Source organism: Lygodium microphyllum, chromosome 3 (genome assembly GCF_053477565.2).
Source record: "Lygodium microphyllum isolate KBCC chromosome 3, Lygodium_microphyllum_v1.1.10, whole genome shotgun sequence".
Lineage (NCBI taxonomy): Eukaryota > Viridiplantae > Streptophyta > Polypodiopsida > Schizaeales > Lygodiaceae > Lygodium > Lygodium microphyllum.
The window spans coordinates 180,904,577-180,929,585 of record NC_141137.1 but is presented as its reverse complement, the minus strand read 5'-3'; positions in this window follow the sequence as shown (position 1 = coordinate 180,929,585).

Below are 25,009 nucleotides of genomic sequence, written 5' to 3'. Positions count from 1 at the left end.
ACCTCTTCTTGCAAATCACCATGCAAGAAGGCATTCTTTACATCCATCTGATGTAAAGACCATCCCTTTGATGCAGCCATAGCTTACGGTTGCCATTCTTGCAACCGGACTGAATGTTTCTTCATAGTCAATGCCATATGTTTGTGCATACCCCTTGACTACTAATCTTGCGTTGTATCTATTCACAGAACCATCTGCATTGTGCTTCACCTTATAAACCCACTTACAGCCAATTGCATTTTTACCTTTAGGCAAAGGTACCAATTCCCATGTAGTATTTGCTTCCAAGGCATCCATTTCTTCATCCATGGCTTTCTCCCATTTTTCTTTTCCCATGGCTTGCTCAAAAGAAGTGGGTTCTGGTTCCTGTATCTCTTTGACCATATATGCATAGTGAATGGCTGTAAATCCATCATATTTCAGCCTATCCACAGGATACCTAACTCTGGTAGACCTGCGCAAAGTGGCTTCACTCCCAGGTGCTCTCAAAACATCCCTGGTCTTTCTTACTCCAGGTGTAACAATAGAAGGAATACCCAACTCATCATCAATGCTCTGTTCTGAGCCACTGGATTCACCATCCACATAAGAGTGATCTGCATTCACATCAAACATGGGCTGATCAACCTTCTCTTTTCCTTTTCGTGATACTTGCATACCACTATCTGCATTGCCTTGAGAAGATTCTCCTGATCTCAATCTGCCTGTCCATGGCAAAGAATGTGAACCACTGCTAGAGGATGCTCCAGGTCCACTAATATTTTGTGACTGTTGCTGTGAATTCTGTGCAGCATTACCATTTTGTGCATCTACATCATCAATCACATTTACTGGTTTATACCAGCTACTCATCTCATCAAAAACAACATCTCTGCTCACTGTAAACTTACGAGTAGAAGGGTTATAGCATCTATACCCTTTTTGCTGCAAGGTGTAACCAATAAAGATGCACTTTTCAGCTTTTGGATCCAACTTGGATCTCAACTCATCTGGCATATGTACATAGGCAATGCAACCAAAAATTTTCAAATGAGAAATATCTGGTTTCCTACCAGTATACCTCTCCTCTGGAGTCATTCCATGTATTACTGCAGTGGGAGTCCTGTTCATTATGTAGACTGCTGTAGCAACTGCTTCAGCCCAATAAAAATCTGGCAAGTCTTTTTCATTGAGCATGGCACGAGATACCTCTCCAATATGCCTGTTTTTTCTTTCTGCAATTCCATTTTGTTGTGGGGTATAACTGCATGAATATTGTTGCTTTATGCCATGCTCCTGCAAGAACTTGGCAAACTCATTTGAGAGGTACTCCCCCCCTCCATCTGACCTTAGGCATTTTATTTGCAGACCTGTTTCTTTTTCAGCCATAGCTTTAAGGGTTTTGAAATGCCCAAAAACTTCACTTTTCTTTTTCATAAAATACACCCAAACTTTTCTGCTATAGTCATCAATAAAAGTGACAAAATAATGACAGCCTCCAAGAGATGCAGCTTTAGTAGTCCACACATCAGAGTGGATTAATTCCAATGGCTTCTCACTCTCTTGAACATGTCTAGGAAATGGTTTCCTTGCCTGTTTTCCAAACTGACAGGCTTCACATACCTTATGCATTTCTGCAACCTTGAATTTGGGCAATCCTGCAACAATATTTTGGGCCTGCATTGATTTAAGTCGCTGTACATTAACATGACCAATGGTTTATGCCAGATATCAATATCTGCAACTACACCGGTCCCATGTGCAAACATTGCTGCACTCAATTCAGACATGTCTGCATCCAACGTAAACATTCTGCCCTTCTTCTTTCCTTTTGCTATCAGGCAACCTTTATTTTTCATATCCTCAACAAAGCATCCATGAGGATTAAATCTGACCTGCAAGCCCTGCTCAACCATTTGACCGACAGAAACCAGATTCTTGGTGATATTCGGGACATGAAATACATCGGACAGGAATTTCTTTTTCCCATCCTGCATAGACAAGGGAATTTTTCCAATCTGCACAATAGGATGTGCAGTATCATCACCAGTCTCCACAAATCCTGGTTTTTCCATTTTCCTTGCATCCTCCATCCATTCTGCATGACCTGTCATGTGGTTTGATGCACCTGAGTCAACATACCATACATCATTGCTTTCTTCTGCACTTGTCACAGAATTATTCATGTGCTGCACCATGAACAAATGCTCATTTCTGTCATCACCCTGTCTGCTAGAAGATGCATAATTCCCTTGTTGCAGTTTTCCATTCATGATGTCATTCTGCTTTTTATAGCAGTCTTTAGCCATATGACCCATTTTACCACAGTAGTAGCATTCAACATTACTGTTTGCATTTTGACCTCTTTGCCATCCACCACGACCTCTTTGGCTCCCCCTGCCTCTAGAGTTACCACGTCCTCCTCCATAGGACTGGTTTTCTTGAGTTTGCTGCATATTCTGATTTCTTCCACGGCCTCCAAATCGGCCTCCTCTACCTCTGCCTCTACCTCTTCCAGCATTTGAGTAGAAGACTGCTTCTTTTGAAGTTCCTCCTGAAGAAGATGCACCACCATTTCTCTGCTCCTCAGAAATTAGAAGAGCAATTAACTCCTCAAAATCAGGAAATCTTTCACGAACTGAAATGGATGTCCGAAACTGTGCATAATCCTTTCCTAGACCATTCAAGGTCACAGAAACTAAATCATCATCTTCCACTGGTGACCCAATGGAAGCAAGTGCATCTGCAATCTTCTTCACCTTCATGTGGTAGTCGTTGATGCTCATATTTTCTCTTTGCACATTGTGCAACTCTTGCTTGAGCTGCATTTTCCTGGCTTGCGTACTTGTGCTATATATTTTTGACAAAGTATCCCATGCCTCCTTTGGCGTACTTGCATCCTGAATATGCACAATCATAGAGTCTGAAATACTGATAGACAGCCAATACATAACTTTCCTGGCTCTCTCATGCCATGTTTTGAATGTTGCATTTGCTGTTGATTGGGAACATCAGGAAGAAGTGATTCTTCTTCATTTCCTGCAACAAATTCCCAATATCCTTTTCCCATAAGGAAATTCGTCATTCTAAACTTCCATGCTTGGAAGTTGTTCTTGTCAAGCTTTTCAGTTACAATCTGTGAAAGAGAGTCAGATGCCATTACAGAATACTGCAAAAAATTCTGTCACTTCAAAGAACACAGCTTCAGCCTCACAAGGGCTAATCTTCAAAACTGGCGAAAGTGGTATTTGACCACACAGTATCTTCCTAGTGACGATTTTGCATCAACAGGTAACAGGGATGATTCTGTAACTACCAATGTCTCTGCGCACAAGCATACGATGCAATTTCTACAGTAACTTTTCACCGACCTATAGAACAGTGGCTGCACAGCATAAAACTGGGCCTTTTTCTGAGTGCGTGCAGAAAACTTCCGCCTCCAAAACAGGCCCCGAAATGGCCTCTTGCTTCACCGCGAAGGGCGTCTCAACCTGAGACAATGCACTCCTGCACTTTTCGACTGTGCTACCTGCAGAGATCTACTCCCAAAACAGAAAATGAAAGCAACACTGCTCCTCTTACCAGAACACCGCGAGCTTGGCTTGCTTTCTTGAGCTCTTTACCACGAACAAGGCTTTGATACCATGTCAAGATTGTGGGAGAGAAGGAAGGAGTCTCGCTTGAAGCTTTCTTGCTTGCACAATGGGGGAAGACACACAAGGGTGGAGGCTGAAAACAGTTTTCCTCTTCTTAGTTGTGTAAGCCAAAAGAACTCAAGTACAAAGAAATAGAAGAACCCTAGATATGGGTCTCAAACCAAACTCAACTAACTAAGGTGGCATACTAATTGAGCCACGAACTAGAGTAGATAAGGATAGCTATCATGTAGCTATTATTCAGGGGCGGTGTACCAACCGCATCTGCAACTGACAAGTCGGTGACATAAATACACAACGGTCACCCTGGCGTATCACGAGTGGAGCTCGATATCTCAACAAAAGGCAACCTCAAAAAAATGCAAAAGATGGAAGGCACATTTTTCAATGAAAGACACCCCTAAAATTTTGTAAAAGAGCCCCAAGCTCCCTCTTGTGCAAACTGTAAAATCTAGACAAGAATAGGTGAAGGGATAATGTAAATAGAAGAGAATAGGAAAAGAGGACCTTGGCAAGACACCTTGTCATGTAAAATAGGGGACGGGTGCCAGAGGGATTTAGGGATTGTATATAAACTCAAAAAGTTAATGAGAAGCTCATTCTTGGTGTGTGGTAAAAGTAGCTCTCTTTTTCTTCTCCTCTCTTCTCTTCCTCTTACTTGTGCTTATGCTTGTGTTTGAGAGAGGGAGTGTGAGAGTGTGAGGGTGAGGGACCATGGTGGAGAAGGTCTCCATCTTCTCCTGTCTTCTTCTCTTCTCTTCTCTTGTTTCACACGAATGGCTATGGTGGATGGAGATTGAAGGTAGAGGGTTGAGGTTGCTTGAGCTCGCATCACGGGTTGTGGAGCGACCAGAGTGCTCTAGGGAGGAGGCTACTCATTCAAGTATCAAGATAAGCTCACTACACTCGGTGAGAGATAGCCATTGGAGCCTGCTTGACATGCTTGAAGCAATAAGTGGTCCATGGGTCTTGGCAGTCAAGCATGAGCTCCCACTTTATTTTGGTTCCATTGTTGGGACCAATAGATTCAAGCTTGAGAACTTGCATGCTTCAAATCGAGCGTCGAGCTTGATATTGGTAGGAGATTTAGGAGTTTAATATTTAAAGCAAGTAAGTATTTTGAGTTTTTAATGATTAGGCAATTAGAATAAATCATTTTAGTACACCTGAGCTTTGATTTTTGTTGAATTTAGAGTAGGATAGAACTAAGAAATCAAAGTGAATTGCTTTAGGGTTGCTATTGTAAACATGCCCAAAACAAGGCAAAAACAAGGAAAAAAAGGGGTTGAAATCTATTGAGACAAGGCAAGAGCATGAATAGGGCAACACTCAAGCACTAGAATGAGGGGTTAAAACCCAAGGAAGAGGGGGTGAAAGCTCCATTTAGTCTCAGCAGTGTGAGTGAGAGAGAGAGAGTTTGAGAGAAAAGAGAGAGACCTAGGCCAAGCACGGATCAATCCTCATGTAGTACGGGAGTTTTCTAGCCATATAAAGTATATACAAACCTCACCCTTGGTCTATTCTTGCATTCTAGAAGTTTGTGTGGCTTGGCATGCCTACAATCATTGCTATTGATTCGATTTTTGCCTCGTCTAGAACCATGGCCATTAGAATCGAAATCAAACATTCGATTTTGGATAATCAGACGGTCTGATTTCGAAAATCACACCATTGGGACACTACCTATCTCATCCGATCAGACACATGGATTGTCTTATCTTCCGGAAAATGGGACCCATAATTGGACACATCAAAATCAGACAATTGGACCATTCAAAATTGGACATTTCAATTCTGATAATCAGACACTTGCAAATCAAACCAGAAGCTGACAAGAAAAGTGCTAGATCTAGCACATCTCAGGGCTAGGTAGAGCACCTCTTGTAGTAGGGAAACCTTTCGATAGCCTTTTAGACACATTTGATGGCTCATAGAGCCTCATGACTATGGAAAGTACAACTTGACGACCTAAAAGTGATAGCTCTAAAGAAAATCCATTAGCTATCTATCTATTTAGAGCCCCAATTGATCTACAGACCCTAATTACTCCCTAACCAAGCTAAGTGATGCATTAGAAGCCCTAGAGAACCCATAAGAGTGACTAGCAATTGCGCTTAGAGCCATATTTGGCCAAAAATGGAATAGGGGAGAGGGAGGGTTGTATTCATCATCTTTCATTCACACCCCACATTGTTTGTCATTGGAAGTGCACTTGAAAGCTAAAAGCCTCATTTTGTGCCATGCACAAAAAGATCACCACGTACACATTGAGTAGATGTTGTTAGATATGATCAATGCCCCACCCTCATTAGGTACTACCAATGATCCATGGTGCTCAAAGTTGTAAGGCCCCCATTATGAGGAGAAGCCAAGTGTGAGCCCGGACATTGGTGGAGTCCTGACTTGTATATCAGATGAGGTCTATGTGACCGGATGGCAAAAAGGTGACCATTGTGGGTCTAATCTTTGGGTTAGACAGAGTGGTTAAGCTGGTAGCAACTCGAGGCACATTGCATTGAGTTGTGTAGTAAGGGAGTTAAAAGGGGCCCCTATTGTGGGGTCCGGGGGCCGCGGAAGCGGCCCCTGGCTGGGGGGTCCCAGGGGGGCCAGCGGCCCCCTTGGCGGGGGTCCGGGGGCAGCGCCCCCGGCCCGATGGTAAAGGGAATATTCCCTGGAATATTCCCTGGCCGACTAGTGGAGGCTCATATGGTAGGTCGGTCAGCAGGCCGACCTAACGACCTACGCGGGCTATAAAAGCTAAACCCCTTCGCAGCCATCTGACACTCATCTTTCACCCAGTCAGAGTTGTTGTTCCAGCTAGCCTTAAGCTCTTCGCCTATCTTCTGTCTAGATCGCCATCTAAGCTTCACTCAGTGGAAGCGCACGGGTGGACAGAGCCATCTTTGTATCAGTTGTTTGGAGTTAAAGAATTTTACTGATTCTCCTCTTATCTGTTGTGTACTCTCTATCTCTTTCTCAGATTCTGTTCGCTGCGCCGTGTAATATTTTACATGGTATCAGAGCCCAGGGGGCTCTAGAGATCGGAGAGCGTGCAAGAGGCAAAGGCTTCAACAGCAAAGAGAAACGATGTCGACTCCGGGAAGCAGTTCTGGCGCATCAGGAAGCAGTGCAGGAGGTGGTGCTGCTGTACCGGCTATTCAAACACTGAGGATTCGTCCACCAACCTTCAGCGAAGGCAAGTTAGATGGTACAAACTACACCTTGTGGAAGTTCAAAATTACAACTATCCTTGATTCTTATGAGCTTCTGGAGACTGTGCTGGGGACTGACGCAGAACCACAGCCTATCCCCGACCCATCAAATCCTAGTGTGATGATTCCTCCGAATGCAGATCTTCTACGAGCTTGGAAACGAAGGAATGCAGATGCATTGTGTGCCTTAGTTACAAGCTGTTCTGACAGTGTTTTGACTCTGATTCAGCATACAACCAAAGCGTCAGAGGCTTGGAATGTACTAAGGAGTCAGTATGAAACACGAAACCAAACAAGGATTCAAAACTTGGAGAATCAACTAGCAGCGGAGAAGTTTGCTGAAGGAGAGACGGTTGAAGCATTCATCACTCGGATTAAGAATCTGCGCGACCAGATGGCTGGCGCTGGGATACAAAAGACTAGCGAAGAGCTAGCTCGGAGGTGTCTTCGGATTTGTCCACAAAAGTTTGATGGACTAGTAACTGCCCTTAATACTCAGGTGAGACCTCAAGCTTTGACTTTTGAGGAGTTTTGTGCATTATTAATGGAGGAGGAGTTGAGGCTGAAAGCCCGAGAAGGAAGCAACAATGGAGATGCTGCATTCTCTGCCAATGCAAAAGGCAAAGGTGTTTCCTCCACCAAAAATGATGGTGACAAAAAGAAAAAGGGCGGCAAGAAGAGGTTTCAAGGAGAGTGCTTCTACTGTAAGAAGAAAGGACATGCAATTGCAGATTGTCGTGTCAAGAAGGCAGATGAAAAGAATGGTACCCTTAAAACTAAAGGGAAAGAGACAGCCAATACGGCTGAAGCAGAGTTGGAATTATTCATGGCGACCATTGAGGAAGTGTGCTCCTCGGCGCAAGAAGAATCTACCACTGACTCTTGGGTGTTGGATAGTGGGGCCTCCCGTCACATGACCAACAAGAAAGGTCTATACAGTTCTATGCAGCCTCTACAAGAATCCATCACTGTGACGGTTGGAAATGATGCTAAATGCCCTGCTGCGGGCACAGGTACTATTTCTTTTGTTGCTGCAAATGGTGAAGTAAAAAAGCTTTCAAATGTGTTGTATGTTCCCGAAATCAGGAGAAATCTCTTATCAGTTGCTGCCATAACTGATCTTGGTCATGAAGTGAGGTTCAAGAAGACAGGTGCAGAAATTATTGATAGTGCTGGCACAATTGTTGGCAAAGGAGAAAGAAGGAACAACCTGTATGAGCTAAGTGCTCTTACAGCCACCGCTGGAGTGGGCACAAGTAAGCTTTGGCATGAAAGGTTTGGACACATCGGATTTGCAGTATTGAAGGAGATGCAAAAGCAAGGTATGGTTGCTCACCTACCTACAATAACTGAATTGAAGGAACCATGTGAAGCTTGTATGATGGGCAAGCAACAGAGAAAGGCATTTCCACAAGAAAGCAAGAATAGAGCACATGCTCCTCTAGAGTTGGTGCATGCTGACTTGTGTGGTAAGATGCCTACACAGGCCTTGGGGGGATCTTCTTATTTTATGTTGATTGTCGACGACTACAGTAGGAAGATGTGGGTGTACTTCCTTCGTGATAAGGCTCAAGCTTTTGGTAAGTTTAAAGAATGGCTAATACTTGTTGAGAATGAAACAGGGAAAAGTGTGAAGAAATTTAGAACAGATGGTGGTGGTGAGTTCAACTCAAAGGAGTTTGAAGGCTTTTGCAAGAGCAAAGGGATCAAGCGTCAATTGACGACGCCTCACACACCTCAGCAGAATGGTGTTGTGGAACGCAGGAATCGTACCATTGTGGAGATGGCAAGATGCATGCTAAAGGGCAAGGGATTGCCTAACCATTTTTGGGCTGAAGCTGTTAATACTGCAGTCTACATTCTAAATCGGAGCTACACAAAGGCTCTCAAGGGAAAAACACCTCATGAGGCTTACACTGGTAAGAAACCATCTGTTTCACATTTCAGAATTTTTGGATGTGAATGTTATGCACATGTTCCAGATGAGAAGAGAAACAAGTTACAACCAAAAAGCAGAAAATGTATCTTCTTGGGTTATAGTGATGAGCAGAAGGCTTACAAGCTATATGACCAAGAGGCAAAGAAGATCATCGCGAGCCGTGATGTGGTGTTCAAGGAGGAGCCGCATACAGTGGAGGAGGAGAAGGCAAGGTCTTCCACTTTATCATCAAGCGAAGAAGTAGTCCACTATGAACCTGTCCCGAGAGCTATCCCTATCCTTAAGGAGGAGGAAGCATCATCTTCAGATGATGAGGAAAAAGTTCACCAACCTGACATCACCCCACCGGAAAAGCCATTGCCGCGCTGGGTGAAGCAGCTCTATGACCACAATAATCCTATGCCTGCATCTGTTGAGGAGAAGGCAGACGGACCAAGGAGGTCTCAGAGAATAGAGGAGCAAAGGAGGGCTTCTGCTCACATAGTCAACATGGCCTTGATGGTTGAGATTATGAGAGAAGTAAAGGAGCCAACTGACTTAGAAGAAGCACTTGCAGATCCATCATGGAAGGCTGCTATGCAGGCGGAGTATGACAGCATAATGAAGAATGACACTTGGGAGCTAGTGGTTCGGTTAGCAAAGCGGAAGATTATTGGCACCAAGTGGATCTGGAAGGTAAAGTACAAGGCTGATGGTACCTTAGAAAAGTACAAAGCTAGACTGGTTGCCCAAGGATTTTCACAAGTTGAAGGGTTTGATTTTCAAGAGTCATTTGCCCCAACTGCCAGAATGACCACTATTCGCACGGTACTTGCAGTGGCTGCCCACAAGAAGTGGCCAGTGTACCAAATGGATGTTAAGTCAGCGTTCTTAAATGGTGACCTCAAGGAGGAGGTGTACGTGGCTCAGCCACCAGGGTTTGAGGCCCCCCATTCTGAGAACAAAGTGTGTAAACTGAAGAAGGCATTGTATGGGCTGAAACAAGCCCCTAGAGCATGGTACCAGCGGATAGATAGGTTCTTTTTAAACCTAAACTTCAAAAGATGTGCCTCAGATGCTAACTTGTATGTTTACAGGGATGGTAAAAAGTCTGTAGTGATTGTCCTATATGTGGACGACCTTCTTATTACAGGTGACTATGAAGATATGATCAACCAAACTCGAAAGGCTTTGAGTTCTGAGTTTGAAATGACAGACTTGGGCTTGCTGCACTATTGTTTGGGGATTGAAGTCTGGCAAGAGCCAGGAAAGATCTTCATCTCTCAGAAGAAGTATGCATGGGAGATCTTGAAGGCATTTGGCATGACCGAGTGCAAGGAGATAGCTACACCTATGGAGGTGAATGCAAAGTTATCCGTCGAGGATACATCAACATTAGCAGACATTGGGAGGTATAGGAGGTTGGTCGGCAGTCTGATCTACTTGTGTAACACCAGACCAGATATCAGTTTTGCTGTTGGTGTTTTGAGCAGGTTCTCAAACAAACCTCATGAGAGTCATTGGAAGGCTGGGATGCGGGTGCTCAGATACTTGAAGAAAACTCTTGACTATGGTATCACATACAGTTTCGGAACTTCTCTTGTGGGGAACTGTGACTCAGATTGGGCAGGAGACATTGATTCCAGGAAGTCAGTTTCTGGTTATTGTTTCTCTTTGGGTTCAGGAATTTTCTCTTGGATTAGTAAGAAGCAACCAACAGTGGCATTGTCTTCTACCGAAGCAGAGTACAAGGCAGCTTGTTTTGCTGCATGTGAGGCCGTATGGTTGAGAAGGATTCTATGGCATATGGGAGTGCAGGATGAAGAACCAACTGTGCTGAGATGTGACAATCAGAGTTGCATCGCCATTGCCAAAAATCCAGTGTTTCATGCACGCACCAAACATATAGAGATCCAGTATCACTATGTGCGTGATTTGATGGAGGATGGGATAGTGGAATTGGTCTACTGTCCAACAGAGGAGAATGGAGCAGATATCTTCACCAAAGCACTTACGAAGGATCTGCTTCAAGTTCATCTTCAGAGACTCGGCATTGGGCCGAGGAGATAGTTCACCTATGGGTGGACATTGAGGGGGGGTGTTAGATATGATCAATGCCCCACCCTCATTAGGTACTACCAATGATCCATGGTGCTCAAAGTTGTAAGGCCCCCATTATGAGGAGAAGCCAAGTGTGAGCCCGGACATTGGTGGAGTCCTGACTTGTATATCAGATGAGGTCTATGTGACCGGATGGCAAAAAGGTGACCATTGTGGGTCTAATCTTTGGGTTAGACAGAGTGGTTAAGCTGGTAGCAACTCGAGGCACATTGCATTGAGTTGCGTAGTAAGGGAGTTAAAAGGGGCCCCTATTGTGGGGTCCGGGGGCCGCGGAAGCAGCCCCTGGCTGGGGGGTCCCAGGGGGGCCAGCGGCCCCCCTGGCGGGGGTCCGGGGGCAGCGCCCCCGGCCCGATGGTAAAGGGAATATTCCCTGGAATATTCCCTGGCCGACTAGTGGAGGCTCATATGGTAGGTCGGTCAGCAGGCCGACCTAACGACCTACGCGGGCTATAAAAGCTAAACCCCTTCGCAGCCATCTGACACTCATCTTTCACCCAGTCAGAGTTGTTGTTCCAGCTAGCCTTAAGCTCTTCGCCTATCTTCTGTCTAGATCGCCATCTAAGCTTCACTCAGTGGAAGCGCACGGGTGGACAGAGCCATCTTTGTATCAGTTGTTTGGAGTTAAAGAATTTTACTGATTCTCCTCTTATCTGTTGTGTACTCTCTATCTCTTTCTCAGATTCTATTCGCTGCGCCGTGTAATATTTTACAGATGTAAGTTGAGGGCTAGTTGTAATAACAAGGAACACACTCTGTAACGTGTCCACTTGTGGGACACGTCTTAGCAGCCCATCGGGAGGGGAGTCTAGAAAGTGCCACCTGGCACTCGCAAGGAATGTCACGGGGTTTGCGATCTAGGTCTTCCCGAGTCTGCCCCGAAGTGGAAGTATCCGTCCGTTCCCACTTAGGACTGACTTGAAGTCAGGGTTTCTTTCCTATCAGCCAAGTCTTTAGGAAGTAGCTAGCGTCGAGCTCCAAATGAACCACTTTGCGTAAGAACAATACAGTCGAAGCGGATTTATGCTACACTTGGTTCATGGAGAATGGGAAATGAGAGGGATGCAAAGCTCAACCTCTCTACCCATAAGGCATAGTCCCATTCTGCTCCCCTAAAACAACATAAATCAGGATTCTAACTCTACTGACTCTAGGTCTTCATAGTTTTGTTATTACGTCTTTTGAGAAAAGTTTCCAGCTAACCGAGACCACCCTTGCGTAGGACGGACCCAAGTCACATCCATCGCAGTTTCCTCAATAGCTTTAGTTGTCTAATTAGGTCCTACCACATTTATGTGCGACATTTAAAATCAGCTTCATTAATTAAGCCTTTTAGGGCATAGAGTTCATTCACATTATTTAAACACATACACAAAAACAAAATAACCAGTCCTTTTTTCAAACAAGTTCCTTAACTTATCTTTGAGTTAATTTGTCTCCTACCCATACAGGAGAATTATTTATCCCTTTTGTCCAACAGAAGTACCCGGTCCAAATCTCATGGCACTGAAATTTTTATCCTTTATCTAGAATAGGATCTTCCAACGTCCTAGACGTTGGGCTCACGAGGATCTCCAACTCCATTCTGGACAGGCAAGGGGTGTCCAGAGCTCCACCTGACCCACAAGCGGTCTAGGAGCGAGATGCCATTTTCGTGGTTGGCCTTTTCACCACTAGACCATCGACCTGTGAATCGAGTAGTGCCCTCTTGAGATAATCCGCGATGTGATCTTGGAGACGATCCACACATGTAAAATATCATTTCTTAATTAATCCAATTAAAATTCAAGCGCAATCAAAGCAATTAGCCCTAATATCATATTCTAGAAAAACATTCCCTTATTCCCATGGCAACTTGTCATTACAGACCCTTGCCATGCATTTGCCATCAACACAAGCCTTGGAATATTTATCCAAATCACAATGTAACAATCCCTTGATTGAAAGAAAAAAAATTAGGGTGTTGTTCAATCGACCAACAAAACTAATTGTATTTTTCCCAAACGATACAATATTAGATGTGGCAATAATTCCATCGCGTAATCACTCTCCCCCTTGGGGCCAAAGAGTAGAATTTACTTAATATTCCCTCCTTTAGCATAAGGCATATGCTAAAGGTTCCAATACTATACATGACGTAAGTCCTATCATTCCAATGCAAATTAATCAATCTAGCAAGAGCATTTATACCTCTTCTCTAAGTGACAATTATCTTTTAGCATTTTCCTACTATGCAACATTTTTTTTTCTTGGATTTATCTTCCTTTCTCCTAAGGCAAGGAGTCGCATGTCATCGATGTAAAGTTTACATAATCTCTCCCATGTATGTACCGTGTATATGCATTTGTGAACTTTAAACAATATTATCCTCGGTAAAGATTAATCAAAGACTCATCGATGCTCAATACTTTAGTGTCCCATATGTTGCTTATACTATGCATAGATTCATCACATAGCAACCAGGTGCAATTTAACTCCCTTTGATACAAGCACTTCACAAAATTCATCTTTGAATATTTGAGTTGTGATTTATCCTTTTCAATTACCTATTCTAGCACCACAAGGTACGGAGCCTAATGTATCTCTTGTGAGCATTAAAACAAGCATCTATCAATTTGAAAATACATCACTTACGATCGGTACCGCAGTTGGATTGACAGAGATGCCTTCGCCTGAAGCTCTGTTTTTGCTGGTTGTAGGATTATCATCTGCATGTGACATTCTTTGCTTGGAGGCCATCGTCTGCAAGTAGACTCAAGAGATTAAGAAGGTGGAATTGATTCGAGATGGGAGAGCGTAAGAGAAGATGGTTAAATTGAGGATCGAGATAGAGGGAAATTGTTCAGCCTCTTGAGGTAACTCTTCTCTCTCTCTCTCTCTCTCTCTCTCTCTCAAGCTCTCTCTCACAATCTCTTGGAGGGGTATACTCTCTCTCCCCCTCTCTCTTGCAGCCTTTGGGGTCTCCTTATGCTTCCTTGTGCCTCCCTATGCCTCATATTTATAATGAATTAGAGAGGAGGGGATAAGTCTGAGAACAAGAGTGGAGGGGCTCTTAGAAGACTCAGTGATCTGATGCTCAGATCATAAATCTGATGGTCGCATTGGCTCCAAAAGGGGGGGTAAAACCCCAAGACGCTTGTTTAGAAAGCTCTTAGTTCACTCCTTCTTCTTTTCTCTATTCAAAGTGTTGTCTACTCCCTGTAGACTGCGATTGCGGCACGCCCAATTTTGCCAATCGCTTTTCTTTATTTCTCTTTTGATAAAATCTCCAAAACTAACTAAAATATCACTTGTATTTTCTTTTAAATGACTTTTAATTCTATCTTTTTAGGATAATATCTAAAATATAATAGTTCCCCTCCCCCCTCCCCCCCCCCAAGAATCTAATATTTTTGGACCATTCAAACTATACAAATTAATACTAGTGATTAATATGGCTTATAAGTCCCGTTCACATTGTACTTTTCGTGAAGGGTGGCTACGTTCCTTATCAATCTGAGAAAAATGTCAGATTTATGACTCTCGATTTTTTTAAATATATTTTTAATTGAATGAAAATTATTAGCTATTAATGCTAGTCAGTTTTTACCTTAGTTAGTCTTTAGTTAGTAATCTTACTAACTTATTAATTGACTAACTAACTTTCGAACTAACCAACTAACTTTTATTGCATGGAAATATTACATCCTCCCCCCCTTAGAGAAATCGAGATGTCCTCATCTCGAGAGAAACTGGGGAAGACAAGCACTAATGGGGCTTATGGCCTGTGGGTTAAGACCCACTATGCATTCGCTGCACTACTCTTAATGTTTCAAGTAGTGCACTCATATTATTTGAATTAACCATAAGTACAAGAGTAGGATTTATTCTCAATTGTGTTACATGTCGATTAAGCTTCTAGGAATTTTAGTCCTCCTAATAAGGTTTAGTGGGCTCTAGATCTTCATCTTCATCTGATACGTCTATATATCCATAGATTGCACCTATGTAGCTTCGTTTTCTTGGAGGCTCAATGTCTTCTAGACTTAGATCAGGGTAGACTACTTGGATGTGTCCTAGCTCATTACAATGGAAGCATTGACAGTAGGGACATCTCCTATGGATGTGCCCTATCTCTCTGCACGTATGGCATCTCTTATCCTGATCTCCATAGTCATATTTGCTACAATTGCCCAATTTAAGTTCTTGGATGATTGGATTCGCTCAGAGTAATGCATTTTGCAAGTCTATTGGATGCATTGCTTCAAGACGGTGGTTCAGAGGAGTGTTCAGGCCATGACAAAACTTGGATACTTGTTGTGCAATATCCATAGGTGGCACATATTTTAGTAGTATTACAAACTTTGAGTAGTAAGCTTCCAGGGTTAATTCCAGCTGCTTGAGCTTGAAGAATTCATTCATCTTCAAGGTCTGGTAGGTTGACGGAAGGTATCGTCCGCGTACATCATCTTTCAAGTGAGTCCATGTAACAACGACTTCAGAAATACCTTGATCTTTGCACCATTGCTTCCATCATAACCGAGTCTAGCCAATTAACTTTAGTTTTTCAATCATTGTTTGATTCATGGAGGCAGTTCTCAAAGTAGAGAAATAGTCATCCATCGTCTCAATCCATATCTCTGCTTCTGCTGTGACGTCTAACCCTTCTGCATCAAACGGGGGTGCCTTAATTTGCTTCAGAAGAAATTTCTTCTCTTGCATGTCAGCATTCTGGGTGCAGAAGGTGCTTGACAATCAAGCCATACCACTTAGGTTATTTCTGTTTAGGATATGTCTATGAACCGAACATTAATCAATCATGTATCATCATGAAGTTTCGCTCTGATACCAACTGTAACGTGTCCGCTTGTCCACTTGTGGGACACGTCTTAGCAACCATCGGGAGGGGAATCTAGAAAGTGCCACCTGGCACTCACAAGGAATGTCACAGGGTTTGTGATCTAGGTCTTCCCGAGTCTTCCTCGAAGTGAAAGTATCTGGCCGTTCCCACTTAGGACCGACTTGAAGTCAGGGTTTCTTTCCTATCAGCCAAGTCTCTAGGAAGTAGCTAGCATCACTCCAGATGAACCACTTTGCGTAGAAACAACAGAGTCAAAGTGGATTTATGCTGCACTTGGTTCATGGAGAATGGGAAGTGAGAGGAATGCGAAGCTCAACCTCTTTGCCCATAAGGCATAGTCCCATTCCGCTCCCCTAAAACAACATAAATCGGGATTCTAACTCTACTGACTCTAGGTCTTCACGGTTTCATTATTATGTCTTTTGAGAAAAGTTTCCAGCTAATCGAGACTACCCTTTCGTAGGATGGACCCAAGTTACAACCATCGCACTTTCCTCGATAGCTTTAGTTTTCTAATTAGGTCCTACCACATATTTGTGCCATATTTAAAATCAGCTTCATTAATTAAGCCTTTTAGGGCATAGAGTTCGTTCACGTAATTTACAACACATACACAAAAAGAAACAAGCAGTCCTTTTTTCAAACAAGTTTCTTAACTTATCTTTAAGTTAATCTTTGTCTCCTGCCCATACATGAGAATTATGTATCCCTTCTGTCCAACAGAAGTACCCGATCCAAATCAGATGTAATATTTCCACACAATAAAATTTAGTTTGTTAGTTCGAAAGTTAGTTACTCAATTAATAAGTTAGTAAGATTACTAACTAAAGACTAACTAAGGTAAAAACTGACTAGCATTAATAGCTAATAATTTTTATTCAATTAAAAATATATTAAAAAAATTCAAGAGTCATAAATCTGGCATTTTTCTCAGATTTATAAGGACCGTAGCCACCCTTCACGAAAAGTACAATGTGAATGGGACTTATGAGCCATATTAATCACTAGTATTAATGTGTATAGTTTGAATGGTCCAAAAATATTAGATTCTTGGAAAAAAAACTTATTATATTTGAGATATTATCCTAAAACGATAGAACTAAAAGTCATTTAAAAGAAAATACAAGTGATGCTTTAGTTAGTTTTGGAGATTTTATAAAAAGAGAAATAAAGAAAAGTGACTGGCAAAATCGCGTGTGCTGCGATTGTAGTCTATAGGCAGTAGATAGCACTTCGAACAGAGAAAAGAAGAAGGAGTGAACTAAGAGCTTTCTAAACAAGTGTCTTGTAGTTTTACCCCCCTTTTGGAGCCAATGCAACCATTAGATTTATGATTTGAGAATCAGATCACTAAGTCTTCTAAGAGCCCCTCTATACTTGTTCTCAGACTTTTCCTCTCCTCTCTAATTTATTATAAATATGAGGCATGGAGAGGCACAAGGGACCATAAGGAGACCCCGAAAGGCTGCAAGAGAGAGGGAGAGAGAGAGTATACCCCTCCAAGATATTGAGAGAGAGAGAGAGAGAGAGAGAGAGAGAGAGAGAGAGAGAGAGAGAGAGAGAGAGAGAGAGAGAGAGAGAGAGAGAGAAGAGTTACCCCGAGAGGTTGCACAATTTCCCTCTATCTCGATTCTCGATTTTACCATCTTCTCGTATGCTCTCCCATCTCAAATCTATTCCATCTTCTTAATCTCTTGAGTCTACTTGCAGATGATGGCCTCCAAGCAAAGAATGTCGTGTGCAGATGATAATCCTACAACCAGCACCACAGAGCTTCGAGCGAAGGCATCACTGTCAATCCAATTGCAGTACCGATCGTAAGTAATGTATTTTAAAATTGATAGATGCTTGTTTTAATGCTCATATGAGATACATTAGGCTCTGTACCTTATGGTGCTAGAATAGGTCATTGAAAAGGATAAATCGCATCTCAAATATTCAAAGATGAAGTTTGTGAAGTGCTTGTATCAAAGGGAGTTAAATTGCACCTAGTTGCTATGTGATGAATCCATGCATAGCATAAGCAACATATGGGATACTAAAGTATTGAGCATCGATGAGTCTTTGATTAATATTTATCGAGGATAATATTGTTTAAAGTTTCCAAATGCATATATACGGTACATACATGGGAGAGATTATGTAAACTTTACATCTATGACATGCGACTCCTTGCCTTAGGAGAAAGGAAGATAAAGCCAATAAAAAAAAATGTTGCATAGTAGGAAAATGCTAAAAGATAATTGTCACTTAGAGAAGAGGCATAAATGGTCTTGCTAGATTGATTAATTTGCATTGGAATGATAGGACTTACGTCATGTATAGTATTGGAACCTTTAGCATATGCCTTATGCTAAAGGAGGGAATATTATGTAAATTCTACTCTTTGGCCTCAAGGGGGAGAGTGATTATGCGATGGAATTATTACCACGCCTATTATTGTATTGTTTGGAAAAAATACAATTAGTATTGTTGGTCAATTGAACAACACCCTAAATGTTTTTCTTTCAATCAAGGGATTGTTGCATTGTGACTTGGATAAATATTCCAAGGCTTGTGTTGATGACAAATGCATGGCAAGGGTCTGTAATGACAAGTTGTCATGGGAATAAGGGAATGTTTTTCTAGAATATGATATTAGGGCTGATTGCTTTGATTGTGCTTGAATTTTAATTGGATTAATTAAGGAAGGATATTTTGCATGCATGGATGATCTCCAAGATCACATCATGGATTATCCTAAGAGGGCACTACTCGATTCACAGGTCGATAGTCGAGTGGTGAAAAGGCCAACCATGGAAATGGCATCTCACTCCTATACCACTTGTGGGTCAGGTGGAGCTCTCGACACCCCTTGCCTGTCCAGAATGGAGTTGGAGATCCCCATGAGCTCAATGTCCGGGATATTGGAAGATCCTATTCTAGATAAAGAATGGAAATTTCGGTGCCATGAGATTTAGACGGAGTACTTCTGTTGGACAGAAGGGATACATAATTCTCCTGTATGGGCAGGAGACAAAGATTAACTTAAAGATAAGTTAAGGAACTTGTTTGATAAAAGGACTGCTTGTTTTGTTTTTGTGTATGTGTTGTAAATTACGTGAATGAACTCTGTGCCCTAAAAGGCTTAATTAATGAAGCTGATGTTAAATGTCGCACATAAATGTGGTAGGACCTAATTAGACAACTAAAGCTATCGAGGAAAGTGCGGTGGACGTGACTTGGATCCGTACTACGAAAGGGTGGTCTTGGTTAGCTGGGAACTTTTCTCAAAAGACGTAATAACAAAACTGTGAAGACCTAGAGTTAGTGGAGTTAGAATCCCGATTTATGCTGTTTTAGGGGAGCAGAATGGGACTATGCCTTATGGGCAGAGAGGTTGAGCTTCGCATCCCTCTCGTTTCCCATTCTCCATGAAGCAAGTGCAGCATAAATCCGCTTCGACTCTATTGTTCCTATGCAAAGTGGTTCATCTGGAGCTCGACGCTAGCTACTTCCTAGAGACTTGGCTGATAGGAAAGAAACCCTGACTTTAGGTCGGCCTTAAGTGGGAACGGCCGGATACTTCTGCTTCGGGGCAGACTCAGGAAGACCTAGATTGCAAACCCTATGACATTCCTTTGAGCCGGATACTTCTGCTTCGGGGCAGACTCGGGAAGACTTAGATCGCAAACCCTGTGACATTCCTTGCGAGTGCCAAGTGGCACTTTCTAGACTCCCCTTCTGATGGACTGCTAAGACATGTCCCATAAGTGGACAAGCAGACACGTTACACACTCAGACATAACAAGTGGAATGAACCCACTAATAGGAGACGACCCTCAAACCTAGATAAATGATCAAGAATCCTTGCCACATCCCAAAAGAGAGAACCAACATGGAACACTAGAGGCATTGCAGCTTGACAACATTGTGGAGGTGCAACACTGTTTGATTTAATGAGAGCGGAATTTAAAGAGCGTTAAAGTGTGGGAAAGACGCAGAGAAGTGCAAATTTAAGGCGGGAACTGAACCTCATTGGAAGCAGTAAAGTCGTATTTGGAAATTTTTAGGAGCCGCTGAAGATGGGATTTCAAAACGGTTTTGAAGAGCACTTGCAGATTTTTATAAATTTTCAAGATGCCAAATCAAACAAGAACAAGGGATCAATAGTTTGGGACCTCAAGATGAACTGGTAGAAATTTCGACACTCAAAACGGAGGCCGAACGGGTAAGATGTGCAAGGCGGGTAGGGCCAAAAGGAAAAAGGGCCAAAGGGTTTTTTTTTTTTTTTTTGCATGGGCATTGTGGGGGCTTTGGGTCCCTTAAAGATTTAAAAAAATCATGATTATAGGGGGGGGGGGGGGGGAGGGGGGCCTATTTCAAAATGGTGCCCAAAAAACGTGACGCCTCCCCTCAAGGCGACGAATTTTTTATGGAGGCCATCTTAGGCCAAAGAAGAACTCCCCAATCTGCAGCCATAGATTCTTTGATTTTCTCACTCCCTATCTCCAGTCTCTATTTGTGCAATGGCTTTCTAGTTGAAGAGCACAGAATTTAGTCTTTCTCTCTTGTCCTCCTCTTTCCTTGAAGTGCTGATTACATACAGAAAATCAAGAAGGAAGGGGGATGAAGGATGCTTGTCTGGCGTGGACTGGATTACTTTAAGATCGAAAGGAGGATGAGAGGCAATGTCCAACACTACCAGGGAAATGATGAGGAGTCCATTGTCTACTTGAAACCATTTCATAAAAACATGCAACACGCAAATAAGTGGTATGCTCAATTTTAACAAAGAAAATCTCTTTGTTTTGATATTTGATGGTTTTAATGATGTGTGCATGGAAAGAAAATTTATATGAATTAGGTTTGAAGTATGTTTGAGGGCTGTACATGTTAAAATGTAGAACCTGTAGTCATACATAGTCATAATTAATAATTTAAAACCCAAAATGCGTCATAAATGAGAAAAAATGAGGATTTATTTAGTTTCGGGTTGGAAAATGGAATTCATATGGGATAAAAAACTAATAAAAATTAGTGTTCAATCAATATGATCAATCAAGACACGTAAATCAGAAACTACCACATTTTTATAAGCAAATAAATATGAAAAAATAGTGAAAAAATAAACAAATAGGATTTTTGTGCTTAAAATTTAGAAAAAATACATTTTATGTTTGTGAACATATAACAAGGTTGGAGCATGAAGATTAAGCCTCAGTCAAGCCTTATTTCTATGTTAGAGTGTGTTTTTATCGATTTTTTCATGAAAATTTACATAAAAATGAACGTTATACCTATCAAACAAATGAAAAACATAAACGGTAGGGGAAAAAGGGTTTGTAAAAGTGGTTAGTTATTGAGAATGATTCAAATTATGATCTATTTGTCTATGCATACCATATAGGATGGACTATCACTTGTTAAGGAGAAGAAATTTAGTGCTAGTCTCTATCAATGCCGCATGTACAATTAGTTGGAAAATCATTGAAGGGTTATTTTTGCACTTCACCTAGTTGGTTTCTAATGATAAAATGCTTGAGAATAATAGTCATCCACACTTGCATTGAGCATAACATGGTATCAAACTTGGATACATAGCAAATGGCTACCAAATACATGACCTATGTGGAGTATGCAAGAAAATTGGAGCTATAGGGTAGATGAACGATTTCTTGGGGCAAGCTTGGTAAGAAAACATCAAATCTCTTGGATCATTCAAAATATATAAGAGTGGATATTTTTCGTATGTTCTTTATGTTAGAGCAGCGCATCAAGGGGCCAATCCTTGAACTGTAGGAGAGCTGCAGTGGGATTGTGACATTCAACTGGATGGGTGCCTCCTTTATGCTTGTATCTTGTTGCTATACTATACTAAGATGTATGGGATCTCCATTTGAGGAGTAAGGAAGAGCAATCATTGGAGTACGTTCCACTACAAATGCAATATCTACATTGGCAATTAGGGCAGTGTGTCCCTTGGATGCTCTTGGCCGTGAGGCCGTGTGGGGTTGTCTTGTGAGTGTTAGAGAGGCCTGGCTGTCAAGATTGTGGGAGAGAAGGAAGGAGTCTCACTTGTAGCTTTCTCACTTGCACAGTGGGGGAATACACACAAAGGTGGAGGCTGAAAACAATTTTCCTCTTCTTAGTCGTGTAAGCCAAAAAGAACTCTAGTGCAAAGAAATAGAAGAACCCTATACATGGGTCTCAAACCAAACTCAACTAACTAAGGTGGCATACTAACTTAACCATGAACTAGAGTAGATAAGGATAGCTATCATCTAGCTATTATTCATGGGTGGTGTAACAACCGCATTTGCAACTAACAAGTTGGTGACATAAATGCACAACTGTCACCCTGGCATATCACGAGTGGAGTATTGAGATATCGAGACCCACTCGTGATACGCCAGGGTGACCGTTGTGTATTTTGTCACCGACTTGTCAGTTGTAGACGCGGTTGGTACATCGCCCATGAATAATAGCTACATGATAGCTATCCTTATCTACTCTAGTTCGTGGCTCAGTTAGTATTCCACCTTAGTTAGTTGAGTTTGGTTTGAGACCCATATATAGGGTTCTTCTATTTCTTTGTACTTGAGTTCTTTTGGCTTACACAACTAAGAAGAGGAAAACTCTTTTCAGCCTCCACCCTTGTGTGTATTTCCCGATTGTGCAAGCAAGAAAGCTTCAAGTGAGACTCCTTCCTTCTCTCCCACAATCTTTACATGGTATCAGAGCCTTATTCGTGGTAAGGAGCTCAAGAAAGCAAGCCAAGCTCGCGGTGTTCTGGTAAGAGGAGCACTGTTTCTTTCATTTTCTGTTTTGGGAGCAGATCTCTGCAGGTAGCACAGCCGGAAAGTACAGGAGTGCATCGTCTCAGGTTGAGACACCCTTCGCGGTGAAGCAAGAGGGCAGTATATGCTGCGGGAGCAGGCTTTAGCTTTGGCGACCTTGTTTTTTTGATTTGAGGCCATTTCGGGGCCTGTTTTGAAGGTGGAAGTTTTCTGCACGCACTCAGGAAAAGGCCCAGTTTTATGCTGTGCGACCACTGTTCTCCAGGTCGGTGAAAAATTACTGTAGAAATTGCATCGTATGCTTGTGCGCAGAGACATTGGGAGTTACAGAATCATCCCTGTTGCTTGTTGATGCAAAATCGTCACTAGCAAGTGATTGTGTGGTCAAATACCACTTTCGTCAGTTTTGTAGATTTGCCTTTGTGAGGCTGAAGCTGTGTTCTTTGCAGTGACAGAATTTTTTGCAGTGTTCTGTAATGGCGTCTGATTCTCTCTCACAGATTGTCACTGAAAAGCTTGACAAGAACAACTTCCAAGCATGGAAGTTTAGAATGACGAATTTCCTTATGGGAAAAGGATATTGGGAATTTGTTGTAGGAAATGAAGAAGAACCAGTTCTTCCTGATGTTCCCAATCAGCAGCAAATGCAGGCATTTAAAGCATGGCATGAGAGAGCCAGGAAAGTTATGTACTGGTTGTCTATCAGCATTTCAGACTCTATGATTGTGCATATTCAAGATGCAAGTATGCCAAAGGAGGCATGGGATACTTTGTCAAAAATGTATAGCACAAATATGCAAGCCAGGAAAATGTAGCTCAAGCAAGAGTTGCATAATGTGCAAAGAGAAAATATGAGCATCAATGACTACCACATGAAGGTGAAGAAGATTGCAGATGCACTTGCTTCCATTGGGTCACCAGTGGAAGATGATGATTTAGTTTCTGTGACCTTGAATGGTCTAGGAAAGGATTATGCATAGTTCCGAACATCCATTTCCGTCCGTGAAAGATTTCCTGATTTTGAGGAGTTGATTGCTCTTCTAATTTCTGAGGAGCAGAGAAATGGTGGTGTATCTTCTTCAGGAGGAACTTCAAAAGAAGCTGTCTTCTACTCAAATGCCAGAAGAGGTAGAGGCAGAGGTAGAGGAGGCCGATATAGAGGCCATGGTAGAAATCAGAATATGTAGCAAACTCAAGAAAACCAGTCCTATGGAGGAGGACGTGGTAACTCTAGAGGCAGGGGGAGCCAAAGAGGTCGTGGTGGATGGCAAAGAGGCCAAAATGCAAATAGTAATGTTGAATGCTACTACTGTGGTAAAATGGGTCATATGGCTAAAGACTGCTATAAAAAGCAGAATGACATCATGAATGGAAAACTGCAACAAGGGAATTATGCATCTTCTAGTAGACAGGGTGATGACAGAAATGAGCATTTGTTTATGGTGCAGCACATGAACAATTCTGTGACAAGTGTAGAAGAAAGCAATGATGTATGGTATGTTGACTCAGGTGCATCAAACCACATGATAGGTCATGCAGAATGGATGGAGGATGCAAGAAAAATGGAAAAACCAGGATTTGTGGAGACTGGTGATGATACTGCACATCCTATTGTGCAGATTGGAAAAATTCCTTTGTCTATGCAGGATGGGAAAAAGAAATACCTGTCCGATGTATTTCATGTCCCGAATATCACCAAGAATCTGGTTTTTGTTGGTCAAATGGTTGAGCAGGGCTTGCAGGTCAGATTTAATCCTCATGGATGCTTTGTTGAGGTTATGAAAAATAAAGGTCACTTGATAGCAAAAGGAAAGAAGAAGGGCAGAATGTTTACATTGGATGCAGACATGTCTGAATTGAGTGCATCAATGTTTGCACATGGGACCAGTGTAGTTGGAGATATTGATATCTGGCATAAACGCATTGGTCATGTTAATGTACAGCGACTTAAATCAATGCAGCCCCAAAATATTGTTGAAGGTTTGCCTAAATTCAAGGTTGCAGAAATGCATAAGGTATGTGAAGCCTGTCAGTTTGGAAAACAGGCAAGGAAACCATTTCCTAGACATGTTCAAGAGAGTGAGAAGCCATTGGAATTAATCCACTCTGATGTATGGACTACTAAAGCTTCATCTCTTGGAGGCTGTCATTATTTTGTCACTTTTATTGATGACTATAGCAAAAAAGTTTGGGTGTATTTTATGAAAAAAAAAAGTGAAGTTTTTGGGCATTTCAAAACTCCTAAAGCTATGGTTGAAAAAGAAACAGGCCTGCAAATGAAATGCCTAAGGTCAGATGGAGGGGGAGAGTACATCTCAAATGAGTTTGCAAGGTTCCTGCAGGAGCATGGCATAAAGCAGCAATATTCATGCAGTCATACCCCACAACAAAATGGAATTGGAGAAAGGAAAAACAGGCATATTGGAGAGGTATCTCGTGCCATGCTCAATGAAAAAGACTTGCCAGATTTTTATTGGGCTGAAGCAGTTGCTACAGCAGTCTACATA